At 44.8% G+C, this 18,960-nt stretch overlaps 1 pseudogene; it reads left to right on the top strand.

Moving 5' to 3' along the window:
* The window catches only part of LOC108697219, a 131,864-nt pseudogene that overhangs the window by 50,521 nt on the left and 62,383 nt on the right, over positions 1-18,960 (top strand).

Below are 18,960 nucleotides of genomic sequence, written 5' to 3'. Positions count from 1 at the left end.
AAGAGCTCTTATGTCCCCAGATATCGCTATCTGCCCCAAGGTACCTTTCCCTTTGAAAGTAGTAGCCGCTCCCACGTGACAGGTACACGAGAAAGACCTGTTCTCACCCTGGGGAACAGTGCCCAAACTATCCACAGGCAAGAGATAGAAACAGTCTCTCCCTGATGCTCACACACTTTATCCAGCAGAGCAAAATACAGTGTCAGGCTTGGCCACAGGTGAGTGGCTGGTAGTTAGGAGCCTTTGTGCTGTATAACACGAGTACAGCGGGTATTTGAGGTTTTGATAGGCCGGAAACATGTTATGCAGAAGAGTATTTTAATAATGAAAAGTATGGCAATATAACAGATTAACAAAAGATAAATAATATAAGTTCTTACACCAGGTTGGTGGTCAAGGGCAGGCAACAATAAAGCAAGTCCGAGAAACAGGCTGAGGTCGGGGGCAGGCTGATGGCAAAACAAGTCCGTATGGCAGGCCGAGGTCGGAGGCAGGCTGATGGCAGAGGGTAGTCCAATAAACAAGCCGAGGTCAATTACCAGGAGATCAAACAGAGAACAGGTAAGGGGAACTGTAGCAGAGAACAAAAGCAGGAATCAGGAGTCACAGGAACAAGGAGTATGCAGGATCTAGCTTGGGAGCTTCAATGATCAAGCAACGGGGTAACATTAGTAACAGGCTTATAAAGGCCCTTAATTATCAAATTAACAACACCTGGTAGAGCAAGAAGAAGGAGGAGGAGGAGGAGGAGGTGAGCAAACATAAAAGGTAGAAGGTCGAATCAGAATCCAAAGGTCTCCAGTGGCTCAATGAAATAATGCAGGAGCTTGTAAGTGTAAAGTTCAGAGTTCGATCCCAGGTAGCTCCTGACATTACCCCCCCCCCTCAAGGATCGACCACCGGGGGATCCCAGGATCTGGTGGAACCTCCCTTATAGCAGAGTTCTTGATTATAGTCTACATATTGTCCAACAGAATATTATAGTTAAGATTAGCAGAGTACATAGTGAATAAGGCAAGGAAACATGAACATTGTGGCATGTGGATAAATTGAAATAAAGAAAAAGCACATATGAAAAAACTCAATCTTAGAACAAAACAGACAAAAAGAAAGAGTTGCTCCAAAAATAACCCAAGTGGAGGAAATGGCAAAACTTGTTGAACATCAAAATCAGGGGCCAGGACCAGGACCGGTAGAATGGCAGAAACATGAGCCACTGCAGGAGAGTCGCCAGGAACTTGAACCGCTGCCAAGAAAAGGAACCACAACAGATGGGCTGACAGGAACATGAGCCAGAGTGGCAGAGTTGCCAGGAACTGGTACCACAGCAACGGATGGACAGAGCCAGGAGACAGGATAAATAAATTACCAGAAATGGGAGTAGAGCAGGAACATCAGCCAGGTTGGAAGCTGTAACAGAAGAGTCGCCAGGGTCGGAAGCCAAATCAGAAGAGTCGCCAGGGTCGGAAGCCAAATCAGAAGAGTCGGAAGCCAGATCAGAAGAGTCGCCAGGGTCGGAAGCCAAATCAGAAGAGTCGCCAGGGTCGGAAGCCAAATCAGAAGAGTCGCCAGGGTCGGAAGCCAAATCAGAAGAGTCGCCAAAGTCAGCCAGCAGAGCAGAAGAGGCACCCATTACAGGTGGCGGACCAGCAGAGGCACCCATTACAGGTGGCGGACCAGCAGAGGCACCCATTACAGGTGGCGGACCAGCAGAGGCACCCATTACAGGTGGCGGACCAGCAGAGGCACCCATTACAGGTGGTGGCTTGCCCAGGACAACAGGAAGACCATCATGAACAGAAACAAGACTGGTAGACTCTGGAGCACCAGAACTATCAGATCCCGTAGCAGGTACGGCAGGTCTAGAAGTGGATTTGTCCTTGGGCCCAGAGGCCACAGTACACAGGTCCTCGGAGGCTGGAAGCGGCAAGGCTGCTGGCTCAGAGGCTGGAAGCGGCAAGGCTGCTGGCTCAGAGGCTGGAAGCGGCAAGGCTGCTGGCTCAGAGGCTGGAAGCGGCAAGGCTGCTGGCTCAGAGGCTGGAAGCGGCAAGGCTGCTGGCTCAGAGGCTGGAAGCGGCAAGGCTGCTGGCTCAGAGGCTGGAAGCGGCAAGGCTGCTGGCTCAGAGGCTGGAAGCGGCAAGGCTGCTGGCTCAGAGGCTGGAAGCGGCAAGGCTGCTGGCTCAGAGGCTGGAAGCTGAAGTACTGGCACAGGAGCTGCAGACGGGACCGCTGGCACAGGAGCTGCAGACGGGACCGCTGGCACAGGAGCTGCAGACTGGAGGGCTGGCACCGGGGCTGCAGACTGGAGGGCTGGCACCGGGGCTGCAGACTGGAGGGCTGGCACCGGGGCTGCAGACTGGAGGGCTGGCACCGGGGCTGCAGACTGGAGGGCTGGCACGAGAATGGACAGAGGCAGCTTTCGGGGAGCCGGCACGGGAACAGGCAGCTTTTTGGGAGCCGGCACAGGCAGCTTTCGGGGAGCCGGCACAGGAACAGGCAGTGGCACAGGTTGAGGCAGCCGTTGGGATGCAGGCACAAAGGCTGGAAAAGACTGGGGAGCTGGCACAGTTATATTAGAAAAAGAAACAAATTGAGGTTCAGGCCTGAGACTCAGAGAGGCTGATACAGGATCGGTAACGGACATGGTAGCAGACTGAGGAGTAGGTAGAGAGTAGAAGACAGGCTGACACTGGGAGACTGATCGGCCCTTGAACCTAGTGGTAAATGCGGTAGGTATTTCATCCTCATCCGATACCACATCTTCCCAATCTTCCTCATCAGAAAAATCTGTACAGTCCTCTTCAATAGAGAAATTCTCCAAATCTTCCTCATCCGATATATTCCCCCAATCAACTTGGAAAGAATCACCTACCTCTGAATCTTCATAGGAAAAGGTAGTAACAGGTTGACAGGTACTTGGTCTTTGTAACTTGGAGCAAAAATTAGAAAACCTTGGAACAGGATGGGTGAGCTGCAAAGGCTTGGTTTGTTTAACAGAAGATTCCTTGGAAAAAAATTAATTGGAAGCAACTGGCCACAAATCTCCGGTGAATGTTGCCTTTAGAAAAGATAAAAAGGAACAGGGGTCCTCTAAAAAATGAGCTTCTTCATCAATACATGCCTCAGCCCACTCCAAGGCCTTGCCTCCCAGAAGAAACAGAATAATTAACTTGCTTTTCATATTATATGGGGCTTCTTTGACAAATGAAACCATAGAAAACGTCTTGCACAAATCAAGTAGATCATGAAAGGAATCATCTTCACTCTCATACCTTTTAATGGAGGAAAGCCATTCTGCAGATTGTTGTAGTTCAGACTGCACAGCAGAGGTGTCACCAGCAGGCTCCTGATTAAATGGCTTGATCATTCTGTCAGGCTTGGCCACAGGTGAGTGGCTGGTAGTTAGGAGCCTTGGTGCTGTATAACACGAGTACAGCGGGTATTTGAGGTTTTGATAGGCCGGAAACATGTTATGCAGAAGAGTATTTTAATAATGAAAAGTATGGCAATATAACAGATTAACAAAAGATAAATAATATAAGTTCTTACACCAGGTTGGTGGTCAAGGGCAGGCAACAATAAAGCAAGTCCGAGAAACAGGCTGAGGTCGGGGGCAGGCTGATGGCAAAACAAGTCCGTATGGCAGGCCGAGGTCGGAGGCAGGCTGATGGCAGAGGGTAGTCCAATAAACAAGCCAAGGTCAATTACCAGGAGATCAAACAGAGAGCAGGTAAGGGGAACTGTAGCAGAGAACAAAGGCACAGGGAACAAGGCAGGAATCTCAGGAACAAGCAGGAATCTCAGGAACAAAAGCAGGAATCTCAGGAACAAAAGCAGGAATCTCAGGAACAAAAGCAGGAATCTCAGGAACAAAAGCAGGAATCTCAGGAACAAAAGCAGGAATCTCAGGAACAAAAGCAGGAATCAGGAGTCACAGGAACAAGGAGTATGCAGGATCTAGCTTGGGAGCTTCAATGATCAAGCAACAGGGTAACATTAGTAACAGGCTTATAAAGGCCCTTAATTATCAAATTAACAACACCTGGTAGAGCAAGAAGGAGGAGGAGGTGAGCAAACATAAAAGGTAGAAGGTCTTTAATCATACCAGTTGAATCAGAATCCAAAGGTCTCCAGTGGCTCAATGAAATAATGCAGGAGCTTGTAAGTGTAAAGTTCAGAGTTCAATCCCAGGTAGCTCCTGACATACAGTCTTTTCTTTTATTTCTTCCTGGAACTTTTTAAGCAGCACTGTCACACACCACAGATTTGGACCTCTTTGGCTGCTGCAGCATAGAACCCCTGTTAAGCTCTGTTGGAGACCCTGTACATTTGGCTCCAAAGTCAGGCACACCCTCTCTCCCAAGGATGCACTGGGGAGCCCAGGCAATCGGATGGCTCTCCAGCCTGTAATTGGGCTGGATGATGTCACAGACAGAATAACAGGGTAAGGATTTGTCTGATCCCATACACTTCCACTGGTTTGCATGTACCCTCAGAGATCACCTGACATACAATAATGTACCTTTAACTGCAACAGGAACGAAATGCAAATTGTTTTCAGCCACAAGAGCAGCTGTCATCACATGACACTTGCCTTAGATTGTATTTCTGAGATTATATAATTGTAGAAGCAATTCATAGACCTGCAATACAATTTGCATTGTATTTGCTGAGAATGAAAATTAACTTTTGGGGGTCATGCTTTTTCAAGTAGCTTATGTATGTGAGCATCAGAAATAAATAGATAATCAACTAAGTTGATAGATCCAAAAAATAGAGAAATAGATGGAAAGGGTTTTTTTTTCCCTAGAATGTCCCTGTGGACTTCAGTAAGGACTGAATAAATGAACATGTAAGAAATTATAAAGATGGAGTAATGGGCCACAGTGTGTCAAAGCATTTTAAAGAACAACATAGGAAGAGTCTCAGGGATTACATTTTGATGTATTGAAAATGTTAAAAATTTGAGGAGAGAGACTTAATGAAAACAACAAAGCAAAGAGGAAGTAAATGGATTAGGGAAAATTATATCTTACTTACCTTGATTTTCCTTTCCTGGTCCTCTCTGTATCAGTACTACCCGGGATAGCCCCTCCCATTACCCTCCATCAGAAGAACCCTCCCACAAGTTTTTTGGGCCCATAAATACCTCTCCAGTACCTTCCTCCGGCTTCTAGTCACAAGCTTCACCTCATGCTAGTCTGGGTTGGGCATATACTGATACGGAGAGGACCAGGAAAGGAAAATCACGGTAAGTAAGATACAATTTTCCCTAATCCATTTATGATACAATTTTCCCTTTTCCCTGGTCCTCTCCTCCTCAGTACTACCCGGGATGTAGCAAGCTCTTCCTAGATATGGGGAGGGAAATATTAAGACAGGATACATCATGAATGTAATGGCAGTTTATTAATCATTGCTGATTTAAGAACACTCGAGACAAAACGAGACCTTTCTGCTGATGCCAAATCCACCTTTTAGTGGGAAATGAGCGTGTCTGGACACAACCATGATGCTGCTCTGCAAATCACTACTAGTGGTGTTCCAGCTTCTGCCGCCCAGGATGCTGACTGCCCCCTTGTTGAGTGTGCTTTAACTCCCACCGGCTGCTGATAATCCTGTGATGCATAGGCCTTCGGTATGATTTTCTTAATCCATTTTGCAATGGTTGGAGTTGATGCAGCCTCACCTTTCCTTTTTCTTGCAGGTATCACGAATAGTATATCTGCTTTTCTAAAACGCGTAGTCACCTCGCAGTATTTTTTAATGTTATCTGCCACATCCAATGCCTTCAACTGTGGACTGCTTTCATTCTCTAGAAAGGCTGGTAAGGAAATTTCATCTCTGATATGGAAAGTAGACACCACTTTGGGCTTGAAGGACGAAACTAATTTCAACAGAACTCTGACAGCGGGCCTGCTAGACTCCATGGATCCTCGATAGTCAGCTGCATCAAATGGGAAAACCATGGCCTCCTGGGCCATGCTGGAGCAATACAAATTACCTCCACTCTCTCTTCCTTTATTTTCTGGATTACTTTTGGAATCAGAGGAAGAGGAGGGAAGATATAGGCTAAAGTCTGGGGCCACTTCTGTAGCAGGGCATCCATTGCTGCTACCTGTGGATCGGGTCCCCTTGAGAAAAACCACCTAAGTAGCCATCAGGTCGATAATTGGATAGCCCCAACGGTTCACAATCTGTCTGAAAATCTGGGGGTGAAACTCCCACTCGTGCTTGTCTAGCATTTTCCTGCTTAGGAAATCTGCCTGTTGATTCTACTTGCCTGGAATGTAGACTGCGGATATGTCTGTCACAAACTTCTCTGCCCAGATAAAAAGGGGTTCCACTTCTTCTAGCAAGGATATGCTCCTGGTACATAGGCCACAGTTGAAGTGTTGTCTGAGCGGATCTTTACCCTTTTGCTCTGAAGCATGCTTGTATCACTGCCCTGATTTCTAGAACGAAGGAATTTCTGCAGATGGGAAAGACCATTCGCCCTGTGCTGACTGACTCTCGAACTGAGCACCCCAACCTTTTCCTGAGGCATCCATCGTCAATATTTTCCATTTCCCTGGAAACAACCGCACATCTTTTCCTAAGGTAAGAGGGGAAATCCACCACTGCAGGGACTGGATTAGAATTTGTGAGACAAATAGGACCTGATCTTTGTTGAGGCCATCCCACTGCTGAAGGAAACATCTCAGGTATTCTAATATTCCACCAGGCCCATGGGAGAAGGCCTATTGCGGAGGACATATTCCCCAACATCCTCATTATGAGACTCGCAGACACTTCTGTGTCCGCTAATACCTCTTTGACGACTTGGTGATTCGAACTCTGTCTCGAGACTGAGTCCATGGTATCCAGAACTGCTCCTAAGTATACTATCTTCTGCGTTGGTTCCAACCGGCTCTTTTGCCAGTTGAAACACCATCTGTGGGATCGAAGAAACAAGATCACTTGATCCCGATGTAATGCCATCTGGTCCCTGGAAGATGCCATCACTATCAGAACATCTAAGTAATGAAAATGTGGATTCTTTTCCATCTCAATTGGGCCACCAGTGCTATCATAACCTTGGAGAAGACCCTGGGAGCCATTGAAAGACCAAATGGAAGCACTCAAAACTGCCAGTGATGGTCTCCTACCGCGAACCTCAAATATTTCTGGTCCTGAAAAGCAACTGGAATGTGATGGTAAGCATCCTTGATATCCAGGGTACACATCCAATCGCTGGGAGAAATTGTTCCCTTTTTTGTTTTCAGTGATTCCATGCGAAAACGCTGTACCATGACTTGTTTACTCTATTGAGGTCTAATATTGGACGCCAAACCCCCAATGTCTTCTGGACCAGGAAGAAGTTGGAATAGACTCCTTTGCCCAATTCCTGAGGGGGTACAGGCACAATCGCATGTTGCTGACTGAATCTGGCATTCTTTGAGAGCCCTTCTTTTTGCAGCATTGTTTGGCATGGAGGAAAGACAAAAGAATGGTGGCGGGGAATTCCCTGAAACTCCAGTGAATAGCCCTGACTGACAATGCGATGAATCCACCTGTCGTCTGTGGATTCCTCCCACGGACCTTGAAAGAGAAGAAGCCTTCCTTCCACTATAGAAACCTGGGGACCACCACCTTCAGAACTGCCTGCGGGTGGAACCGGAACTTGCCTTTTGACTGACGGAAGAACGCAGATTCCCCCCCTTCCAAGCTGACGACTTGTAGTTTTCTGTACAATTCCAAAAGGACCAATAGCCTGGACCACTTGACCTAGTCTTGGAAGGAGCCTTTCCTCTGGGGAATTGTTTCTCGGGATACTTACACTTCCTTTTTTGGGGAAGTGCTGAACTCTTACCCCCGGAGGCTTTGGAAATTCATTCCTCCAGCTTTTTCCAGAAGAGGGTCAGCCCTTGGAAAGGCACGGCACACAGAGCCAGCTTTGAAGCCACATCGGCCTCCCATGATCTGAGCTAGAGGGCTCTCCTTGCTGAGACAGATAGGGCTAAGGATCTAGAGGCTAAGCGGGCCAGATCCACTGCAGCGTTTAACAGGAAGGATGCTCCAAACTTCAACTCTGTCAGGCCTTCCAATATCTCTTCTCTATCCCTGTTTTCCTTGAGAGCCATCTCAATGTTGGACAACCACACCACAATTGCCCTGGCAACTGAGATCCTGGCTACAGCCGGTTTTATCATCTCTCCTGTGTTTAAAAAAGCCCTCTTAAGATCTGATTCTAGTCTCTTGTCCATGGGATCCCTCAGAGTATCCTGGTCATCTATAGGGAGCAGTGTGCTTTTGGACAAGTTCAGGACTGGAGCGTCTACAGTGGGGACTGAACAAAAGGTTTTTAGGTCCTCCTCCTGAAACTGATACAACTTGCTAAACCTTTGCGGGGTAGGGGATCTTTTGGATACAATGTCCCATTCAGCCTTCATTAATTCCAAGACCTCCTCTTGAAAAGGAAAAACATGCCTTTCTTCTTTATACCCGGCAAGAACGAAGATGAGGTAGCTCCTTCCTTCTTATCCTCTAATTTGAGGAGGGGAGCAACCAGAGAAAAATATCTGGTGATGATATCTCAGATGATCCTACCACTTCAGATTAGGGATGAACCAAATCCAGGGTTCGGTTCAGGATTCAGCCAGGATTCGGCCTTTTTCAGCTGGATTCGGATTCTGACGAATAAAAAAAACCATCCATTAGCCGAATGCAATAAGGCAATATATGCCAATTCCCCTACCGCAGATACTCCCTGGAGAGTCTAGAATCCAGAATCTTCTCGACTTCATACTCTTGCTGGCCGTCCACGAGGATGGCAGAAGGAGGGGACTGACCAGAGGAGAAGTGATTGGACACCACAGGTTTCAACAAGGAAACATGGAACACGCTGGGAATCCGCATCTCAGGAGGTAGTTGCAGACAGACAGCCACAGGATTGATCACCTCAGAGATGGAGAAAGGACCCACGAATTTAGGACCCAGCTTAGGAGATGGAACCTTCAGGCGGATATTCCTAGAAGAAAGCCAGACTTTATCACCAACCTTGTATGGAGGGGAAGGCTTTCTCCTACGATCAGCAACGGTCTTGTGCACCAGGGAGCTCTTCTCCAAATTAGACTTAGTGGCAGTCCAGATGGCAGACATGTGAGCTGCATGATCTTCAGCAGCGGGAACGTCAGAGAGAAGAAAGTCCTGAGGAAAGGCTAGAGGATGCTGACCGTATACAGACAGGAAAGGAGATCTTCCAGTAAAAGAGTGATTGGCATTGTTGTGAGCGAATTCCGCCCACAGGAGTAGATCTGACCAGTCGTCTTGGCAGAGGGAAACATGGTTTCTCAGAAATTGTTCAAGAGCTTGATTCACTCGCTCCGCTGCCCCATTGGTCTGAGGGTGATAGGCAGAGGAGAACTGAAGAGAAACCCCCAAAGACTTACATAGGGAACACCAAAATCTGGAGACAAACTGGGATCCCCTATCGGAGACAATTTCCACAGGGAAGCCATGTAGACGGAATATATGCTGTATGAAGAGAAGAGACAGTTCCACAGCAGAGGGGAGTTTCTTTAAGGGAATGAAGTGTGCCATCTTGCTGAAGCGGTCTATTACCATCCAAATGACAGTGTTCCCACAAGAGGGCGGCAACTCCACAATGAAGTCCATACCCAAATGAGTCCATGGACGAGAGGGTACTGGTAGTGGTTGTAGAAGACCGCAGGGTCGAGAGTGGCTAGCCTTAGTGGTGGCACAAACAGTACAAGCTGCGACAAAGTCTCTGACATCCTTGCGGATGGTCGGCCACCAAACTAGGCGCCGAAGGAGCTCAAGAGTCTTTTCTAAACCAGGGTGACCGGCTTGTTTGGAGCTATGAGTCTGCTGGAGGATGGGAAGGCGTAACTCAGGGGACACAAACGCCATTCCACTGGGGGTATCTGGAGGAGCGGCAGACTGGCAAGACATGATTTGTTCAGCGAATTGGGGTAATACAGTAGCGATGATCCTGGATGGAGGGATGATAGGATCTTGCTCTATAGGAAGGCGTTCCTCTGGGGAGAAACTTCGAGACAGGGCATCTGCCTTCCGGTTCTTGGTCCCAGGACGATACGTCAGGACAAAATTGAAACGAGAGAAGAAGAGAGACCATCTTGTCTGACAGGGGTTTAGTCTCTTGAGGGATTGTATAAACTCTAAGTTCTTATGGTCAGTGTAAATCGTGACTGGATGAGGTGCACCCTCCAAGAGATGACGCCATTCCACGACGGCGAGTTTGATAGCCAGAAGCTCACGATTCCCAATGTCGTAATTCTGCTCGGCGGAGGAAAACTTCTTGGAGAAGTATGCACACGGATGGAGCTTACCATCTGCAGAATGTCTCTGGGAAAGGATAGCACCTGCCCCGACATCAGAGGCGTCAACTTCAATGAAGAAGGGTAGGTGAGGCTCAGGGTGCCGAAGAACTGAGGCAGAAATGAAGGCATCCTTCAGGGACTGAAAGGCTTCAAGAGCCACAGGAGGCCAACAATTGGGCTTCCCTCCTTTGCGGATGAGGGAGAGGATAGGAGCAATGCGGGAATAAAAGCCTTTAATGAATTGGCGGTAATAGTTCGCAAAGCCTATGAACCTCTGGATCGCCTTGGTACTCTGGGGGAGTGGCCATTTCTGGATAGCTGATACCTTGGCAGGATCCATCTCGAAGCCCTCAGACGAAATGATGTAGCCAAGGAAGGAGATCTTAGGAACTTCGAAGGTACACTTCTCCAGCTTGGCGAAGAGGGAATTCTCCCCAAGACGAGAAAGAGCCTCTTTGACTTGGGAGCGATGGGTTTCCAAATCTTGAGAGAAGATGAGGATGTCATCCAGATACACAACAACCGACTTCCCCAGGAGGTCCCGAAAGACATCATTAACTAACTCCTGGAAGACGGCAGGGGCGTTGCAGAGGCCGAAGGGCATCACGAGGTACTCGTAATGCCCATCACGAGTATTGAAAGCTGTCTTCCATTCATCACCCTCTCAGATCCTGATGAGGTTGTAAGCCCCGCGGAGATCCAACTTGGAGAAAACCTTGGCCCCTTTAAGCTGGTCGAAAAGTTCAGAAATAAGAGGTAAGGGGTATCTGTTCTTGACAGTTATCTTATTGAGACCCCTATAGTCAATACAGGGGCGGAGACCACCGTCCTTCTTTTCCACGAAGAAGAAACCAGCTCCGGCTGGGGATGTGGAAGGACGAATGAAACCTCGCTGGAGATTCTCTGAGATATATTCCTTCATGGCAGTAGTCTCCGCAGGAGACAAAGGGTTGAAACTCGAACTGGATCTGGCACTGTGTAGCGAAACCTCTGCAGGCCTGTGGGTCCCCACTGAAGCGAGGAGGAGGTGGAATACGAGGCTCACCAGATGAGAAACCTGCGTTGGACGAGGCGACCGCCATGGGAGGATTTACAGCAGCTTGGGAAGCAAGGGGCGCTGGAGGCACACAAGAGAGAAGGGTATCGAGAGCCTGCCCTATGCGATACTGCTGGGCTTCATATTCCTCCATGCGGGATGCCAGTCCGCGGAGCGCACGTCCGACATCAGGCGTAGCTTCCTCAGTAGGATCCATGGCCCGAGTATAATGTCAGAGGGGGCCTGCGGCACCCACAGGGGGTGTAGTAAGGATCAAGGAGGAAGTCCTTTTCCAGTGAGTCCAGGCAAAGTACAATTCAAGGGAAATCCAATAGAGAGGTCAAGTCCAGGCAAGGGTTCGAGATGGCAGGCAGCAAGGTTCAAATGTCAGGAAACAGGCAGAAGATCAATAACAGGAAAAACAGGCAAGCAGGGAGACACAGGAACACAATATAATATTGAGCTATACTCGGGCATCAAACCCGGGTTTCCAGCGTCCTTTTAAGTTTGAATTTGGCGCCACAGCGTGTGACGTCACCGCGCCGGAGCCGGCGTCCTTGCGCCCACGTGTAGTCCTGGGCGCCGCCATCTTGGATCCGCCGCGCCGGGAGTAAGGTAGGGAGCGCCGATCGCTCATCGTGACAATGACATACTGTAGACATCATAGCATTACATACATAAAACATATATATTCTAATACCTTCAAATGTAGAATATAATACTGGAATGGGACCTGTTATCAAGATTGCTCGGGACTTGTGGTTTTCTGGATAACAGATCTTTTTAAAAATTGGATCTTCATAGAGTCTACTAGAAAGTTATGTAAACATTAAATAAACCTGAGTAGGCTGGTTTTGCTTCCAGTAAGGATTTGATATATCTTAGTTTGGATCAAGTACAATCTACTGTTTTATTATTACAGAAAAAAGGAACTAGTTTTTAAACATTTGGATAAAATTGAGTTTACGGGAGATGGCCTTTCAATAATTCTGAGATTTATAGATAACTGGTTTCCGGAAAATGCATCCCATACCTGTTCTGTATAAACATTAGTGTTAATCTAAACAAGTTGATCTGGGTGCTTGATTCGGCATTGCTTTCACTTTTCTATATTTAATATGTTTTGATTGTTCCGCAGAGAAGCAATACAACGTGGCTTACAGATTCTACGCACAGAGGTTCCTGGAGGCGATACATTTATGCATGAAGGATTTAAAAAGGTTTGTGCATAATATATCTGGATTGGGTTGTGAGTTCAAGGTGCCAATGGTAAGACCTACGCTAGTGTAAATATAGATGCAAAAATGTATCTATTTTTTTTTTTGCACTACAATGTGCAGCATCCTCATCTGTCTCACAGCTTAAAGTTTATGCTCACATACAGTATATGGTAACTCTCTGGGTTAAAAGCACTGTAACACTGCTTTAAAATAAGATGGGGAAACATTTAAAAATTGTAACAAAGGTAATCGCACACCTCTTGTCACATCACAGTACTCCCCAGGAAATGCACTTTGGATAGCCTGAAACAACAATACACCTCCCATAGCTAATGATTTCCCCGGAGGTATGTACAATATGTTTATCCCATCCTTTGTAGATTTTTTTGCCCAAAAAAAGCACACTTGAGCCTTTTGAGCTGAAATCTTTGTGTGTGCATTGACAGGCAGATGCAAGTAAAATGAATAGCAAGAGATGAGACAGTATCAGTAGAAAAGTGGCATTTTTCTGCCAGTGGGGGATCCGGCAGATATTCAGAGCATGTGAGTTTTTTTTTAAACTATTAGATTTGAATATACTCGAAATTCGACTGGGGGTTATTTATGAAAAAATCGGATCTAATATCTAAAACTTGGACGAATTTTACTGACTCGAAAACTCTAAATAAATTCAAAACGAATTAGACTAAACACGATTTGAGTTCATTCTCCAATAAAAAAACTTGAATGTCAGGAAGGCTACTAACATGTTCAAATTGGTCCCTGGACCTCTCCCATTGACTAATACATGAACTTGGCAGGTTTTAAGTGGCAAATAGTTGAATTTGAGTTCTTAAAAGACCAGAGTATGATAAATCTTGAAATTTAAATTAAAACTCAAATCGAGTTTGGATAATTCACAATTCAAATTTGAGAGTTTTGACCATAAAACAAATGTGAAAATTCAAATTATCAATTTGACCCTTAGGGGCACATTTACTTAGGTTCGAATATCGAGGGTTAATTAACCCTCGATATTCGACTGTCGAAGTTAAATCCTTCGAATATCGAAGTCGCAATTTGTTCGGTTAATTCCTTTGAATCGAACGATTCAAAGGATTTTAATCCATCGATAACCATAGAATTGTTAGAAAGTCTATGGGGACCTTCCCCATAGGCAAACATTGCACCTCGGTAGGTTTTACTTGTCGTAGGGGGTCGAAGTCGTAGTCGAAGGTCGAACTAGCCAAAAAAAATCATTCGAAATTCAAACTTTTTTTTATTCTATTCCTTCACTCGAACTAAGTAAATGCGCCCCCTAATATATCTGCCCCTCAATGTCTTGTATTTGCTAATTGTTCATTCAGATACTGTATGTTTTTGAGTGAGAGTGCTCCCATACATGATATTTATTCAAAAGTTATTGATTGTAAACAAAGCAAATATGCTATATGTTTTTATTATGAATTTGGAGGGTACTCTTCCACTAATAGCAATTAGGCTCATAGCACACATACAGAATAAATAATTGTTCTCTCTTTCTCTTGATTTGTGCAGAATGTACCAAATATTAAGTTATATAAAATAATACATTTACTGACATGCATGTCTGTTACAGGCAAATGAACAGATTTTTCATGAAACTCATGGAGGTATGTGTTTAAAATCTGCTAGATGTCATTACATCTTTTAAAATAGATACTTTTTGTGTTATGAGGGTTTGTGAGCTAACAAAATACATGATATAGACTTAGTCAGTAAGGAAAGCTCAGTAAAACGTATAGAAAACTATATCATAATAAGGAAATGCAGAAGAAAGGCAGATGGCTGTTCAGCCTTTTAAGCTGAGGTTATATGGGACACATTTTATTTATGTTGTGCATGCCCCATACCATGCTGTCACTTTAGAGCTTTAGCCAATGTGTAACAGGTACCTCAGGAGATGAACTTAGATTATGTATATTTTACAACACAGTTAAGCAGCACAGGTCAATAAATGTGTCTTACTCTGTTACATTGCCAACTTGTGCCCCACACACTGACTTTTTAGCCCTAACTTATCCTAGACAGAAAAATCTGCTATCCGTGTCATGAGCACTGCTAAAATGACTGCGTAATCTCCTTTTTTCTACCGAAAGTACCTTCCTTCCAGAACAAACATTATTAGTTTACAGCAAGCACATATAACTGGACACAAATATAAAAAACTATGCAACAACTATATTTACACTGCCAATTAATACTACATGTCTCCCAGGAGAAATGGAGGTTGTCCTCTTTTAGACAACTGGTAATCTGCCAGGTGGCATGGGAATCTATTGTGGCTAGACAACTCGAGATACCTGTGGTAACAACTACCTGACTATACAGGACCAGTATGGGGCCCTATATTAGCCAGCAATGGCCCATCAACTTCTTGTAGGATCTTGTAGGATATTCATGTCCAGAATCACTGGCACATTCAGGATGGTGGCTTGCCTCATGATTACCACCCCCTTGCAGGGGGTTATTAGTGTTCCGCAGGGTGAGGTTTTTTATGCCATCGCTGAAATTCCTAACTGCTTGAATAAATCTAATGTCATAGTGGTTATCTCAGATCCAGGAAACAACAAGTATTCCAGTCCCCCTATTCAATTTGAACTATATCTCTACACATCTCTATGTCTGATTGAACTCAGTTCTAGATCCCCTGTGATTAACTGTCCTCCTAGCTGATGCCCCTCCTTGGACACTGCTTTGACACGTACAGTTCCAAAATGTCCAGTTCCAGTAGCATCAGCTAGCTATTATCTAGGCATCCCACGTGGCTCCTAGTGGTTATTTCAGTTTTTTACCTACACATTCCCACCCAGACTGTATCATGTCTTTGGTTTTGTGGTGATCTACACTGGAAAGTGATGATGGCTCCTCTGGAGCTGGTTCTTCTTCCTGCCTTCTTTTAACAAAGACAGACAAAAGAAGCTCTGTAAACAAAGTGGCTCTGTCTAAAATGACATAACTTTATATGTTCTCTTAACACAGTTATTAATCTGAATTGTTCAGTGTAAAAATAAAAATTGTATAGATAGATAGGCTGTGCAAAATAAAAAATGTTTCTAAAATAGTTAGTTAGGCAAAAATGTAATGTATAAAGGCTGGAGTGACTGGATGTTTAACATAATAGCCAGAACACGACTTCCTGCTTTTCAGCTCTCTTGGTTTACACTGACTGGTTACCCTGGTTACCAGGCAGTAACCAATCAGAGACTTGAGGGGAGCACATGGGTCATATCTGTTGCTTTTGAATCTGAGCTGAATCCTGAGGATCAATTGCAAACTCACTGAACAGATATGTACCATGTGGCCCCCCTTCAAGTCGCTGACTAACTTAGAGTTATAGAGCTGAAAAGCAGGAAGTAGTGTTCTGGCTATTATGTTACACATCTAGTCACTCCAGCCTTTAAACATTACATCTTGGCTAACTATATTAGAAACATTTTTTATTTTGCACAGCCTATCTATTTACACAGTTTTTATTTTCACCCTGAACTGTTCCTTTAATGTTTGATGCTGTTAATGATGATGCTACTCTTCCCATCTCAGGTGTCTGTACAGCCAGTGTTATTATTGCTCTAACAGATGGAGAGCTACAACAAACACAGTTCTACTATGCAGAACAAGAAGTAAGTCAGTCCTGTATACAAATATTAAGACCATGAATAAAAACAGCTGAAAGAAGAAAACTGGACTTCCCAGTCTAAATTATTTCTATAGAAGGCAAATTTCTCGTTTAGAAATCAAGATATTGCATTTAAACTTACCTGCACGCTATGTCAGAAACTTTCGAAAACCATGTTCCAAAGGTAACATGGTTTTTGAAAAACATGTTCCAAAGGTAAAATGAACCATCTGCCATTGCCTTTTACATTATTGTCTTGCTACAAGTTCCCTTGGCAGACTTATCACAAACTAAACGTCTTACTGAGCACTTTCCTCAGCAGACTTATCAAATATAGGGGTGGAAACAAAACACACACACATTGATCATCATTAAAGAAGAATAATATATTGTAAGAAAAGTAATACAGTACCGATTGAAGACAACGCAACGTCAAGCCGAGCTTCCCTTGGCAGACTTCTGAGAGGAACATCAGCTGGGGGACCCCGGGCCCAAATCAAATACAGCGACTCCCAGAGCACATCAATCGGCCAATGGTCCTTACAAGACCAATTATTCTATACAACATGTCTGCTTGTAGATGAAGTCCCGAAGCCCCCTCAGCTGAGCTCCTTTTTATATTGGTACAATAGCAAAGTAATAGATCATTACACATAGACATATATAATAATAATAATGGCTACATGCCCAGGACATGGCCATGAGAATGACCATGAAAATGGAAATAACCATGCAAATGAAAATAATTGCTGTGTATAATTGCTGTGTATTTTGATTATAACTATGTGAATAAGATATGAGCTTCCTCCTTAATAAACATATTTATATGTTTATGAGTCTATTACCTTAACTCCTACTATTCCTTGTTCTCCTGCTAATGTCAGTACATCCATTTTATAGCTAAGGAGCCATATTGAATGCACTTGATCACACTCACATTCATACATGGCCTGCCATGTCACATTTGTATCACATTCGACCCTTGATCAATTGCATTCAATAGAATCCCATAGCAATACAAGCGAGAGACTTCACAACATATGAAAATCAATGATATCAATATTGGATGCACTACTAAATTATATTTCCTACTATCGAAGATTATGGTAACTTTAACTATACCACTAAATAATTGGGTTATATAGTATACCTATAAGTATATACTTAAAACGTTATACCTTTTTGTTGCTTTGGGGTACACATAGATATTAGTGAGGGTAAGTGTGACGTCACGTATGACAAGGCCACAAATGTTCACCAATTGGTTTCAGTGATTTTATTGCGCTACAATACAATTACAATAGGACAGCCAAATGGAACTCTCTCTCCTGATGTGAGTAAATCAACGGGTAGCTGGCTGGTAATTCTCCTCAACTGGAGTAATGTTCCACATTCCACATAGGACCACCAGAATATCCAACATGGACCAAGTACCAACCCCCCAATGTGCAGTTAGTAATCCAAAGGAATCTCTCTGTCCCCGGGTAGCCAATACTTACAATATCAGACATAGCACCGCAGCCACTATGTCCAACAACAACTCTGTAACAACTGCCTCTCCCAGGTCCTCTGTGTCCAGTTTGCAAATCCCCTGGGCTTAAGACCCCACCCCCTTGCAATCATTCTATTGGCTGGTCTTCCTCTTTACTCCCCCAGGGTGTAGCAGGAGTCCTGCCTTCCATTGTTCAAGCAGGCTGGTGTATGTGACCTGTAGCACATACTACAAGGTAACCACCAGCCTGTCCCCCTTAACCCATTGTCTCCTGGAGTGATTTATATACAGATATAGTCTGTTAAATGCTTGAGACCATAGCTTAGGTCTCCCCCCCCACCGTGGAATGCCACAAGGCACCCCCACTGTTGGGTGGGGACTGAGGCATTGCCATGTTCTTTGCCACCTTTGTGCTGTATAGTAAAAGAATACTGTTGTAAAGCAAGGCTCCACAGTAGTAACTTTCCATTGTCCCCAGACACTCATTGTAGCCAGCTCATCGGATTATGGTCTGTAATTACTGTAAACTCATTGTTATCTTCCCCAGCCAATTCTGCCTATTGTTTTATGCAGCCTTGATGGTTGTTGAGTCCTGTTGTCTGTACAGACTTTTCTTCAAAATGTTTTTACTCCTTTAGACTTAAGGTTTTAGAAAGACATCAGATCAATTCCTCCAATGTTTTTGACACATCCACATGGCTCCTTCACCAGTGGATGTGCGTGGATGGGGCTCCCCTCAGTAGGGTGAGGCCCGGATGCACTGGGAATCATAGATTGGGAGAAATTTAAAAATCCTGATGAATTCTGATTAAGTCTGTGGTTCCTTGTTGCAGGTGCCAGTTGGTACATAGGGATACGTTTCCTGTGTCTTTGCCTAATGGAGAATTCAACTTTGACATGGCTGCCACACAAATTCTTCCCATTCAGGCCCTGAACCGCAGTTGCTGCATCACGAGGGTCCTCAAACTCTACAAATGCAAATCCAGGGGGCTTCTGGGCAACCCAAATCCGACGCAAAGGCCCATAGACCCCAAAAGCCTGATCTAATACAGCTTTGTTGCCAGATTTCCAACATAAACATTACAGTTCTGTAAATTGGACTCCCATATTGGTACGTGGCGTGGGTGTTTTATTTGGTCAGCTCGTTGTACAGCTATGACAATATATTGCCCAATGGGTTGGGAAGCCAACATATTCTTTGAAGCAAAATCCTGGGTGGTTAAGTCAGTAGC

This window comes from Xenopus laevis, chromosome 7S, assembly GCF_017654675.1.
Source record: "Xenopus laevis strain J_2021 chromosome 7S, Xenopus_laevis_v10.1, whole genome shotgun sequence".
In the NCBI taxonomy this organism is placed as follows: Eukaryota; Metazoa; Chordata; class Amphibia; order Anura; family Pipidae; genus Xenopus; species Xenopus laevis.
The sequence above is the reverse complement of the archived record's forward strand: the minus strand, read 5'-3'. Positions and strand labels throughout refer to the sequence as shown.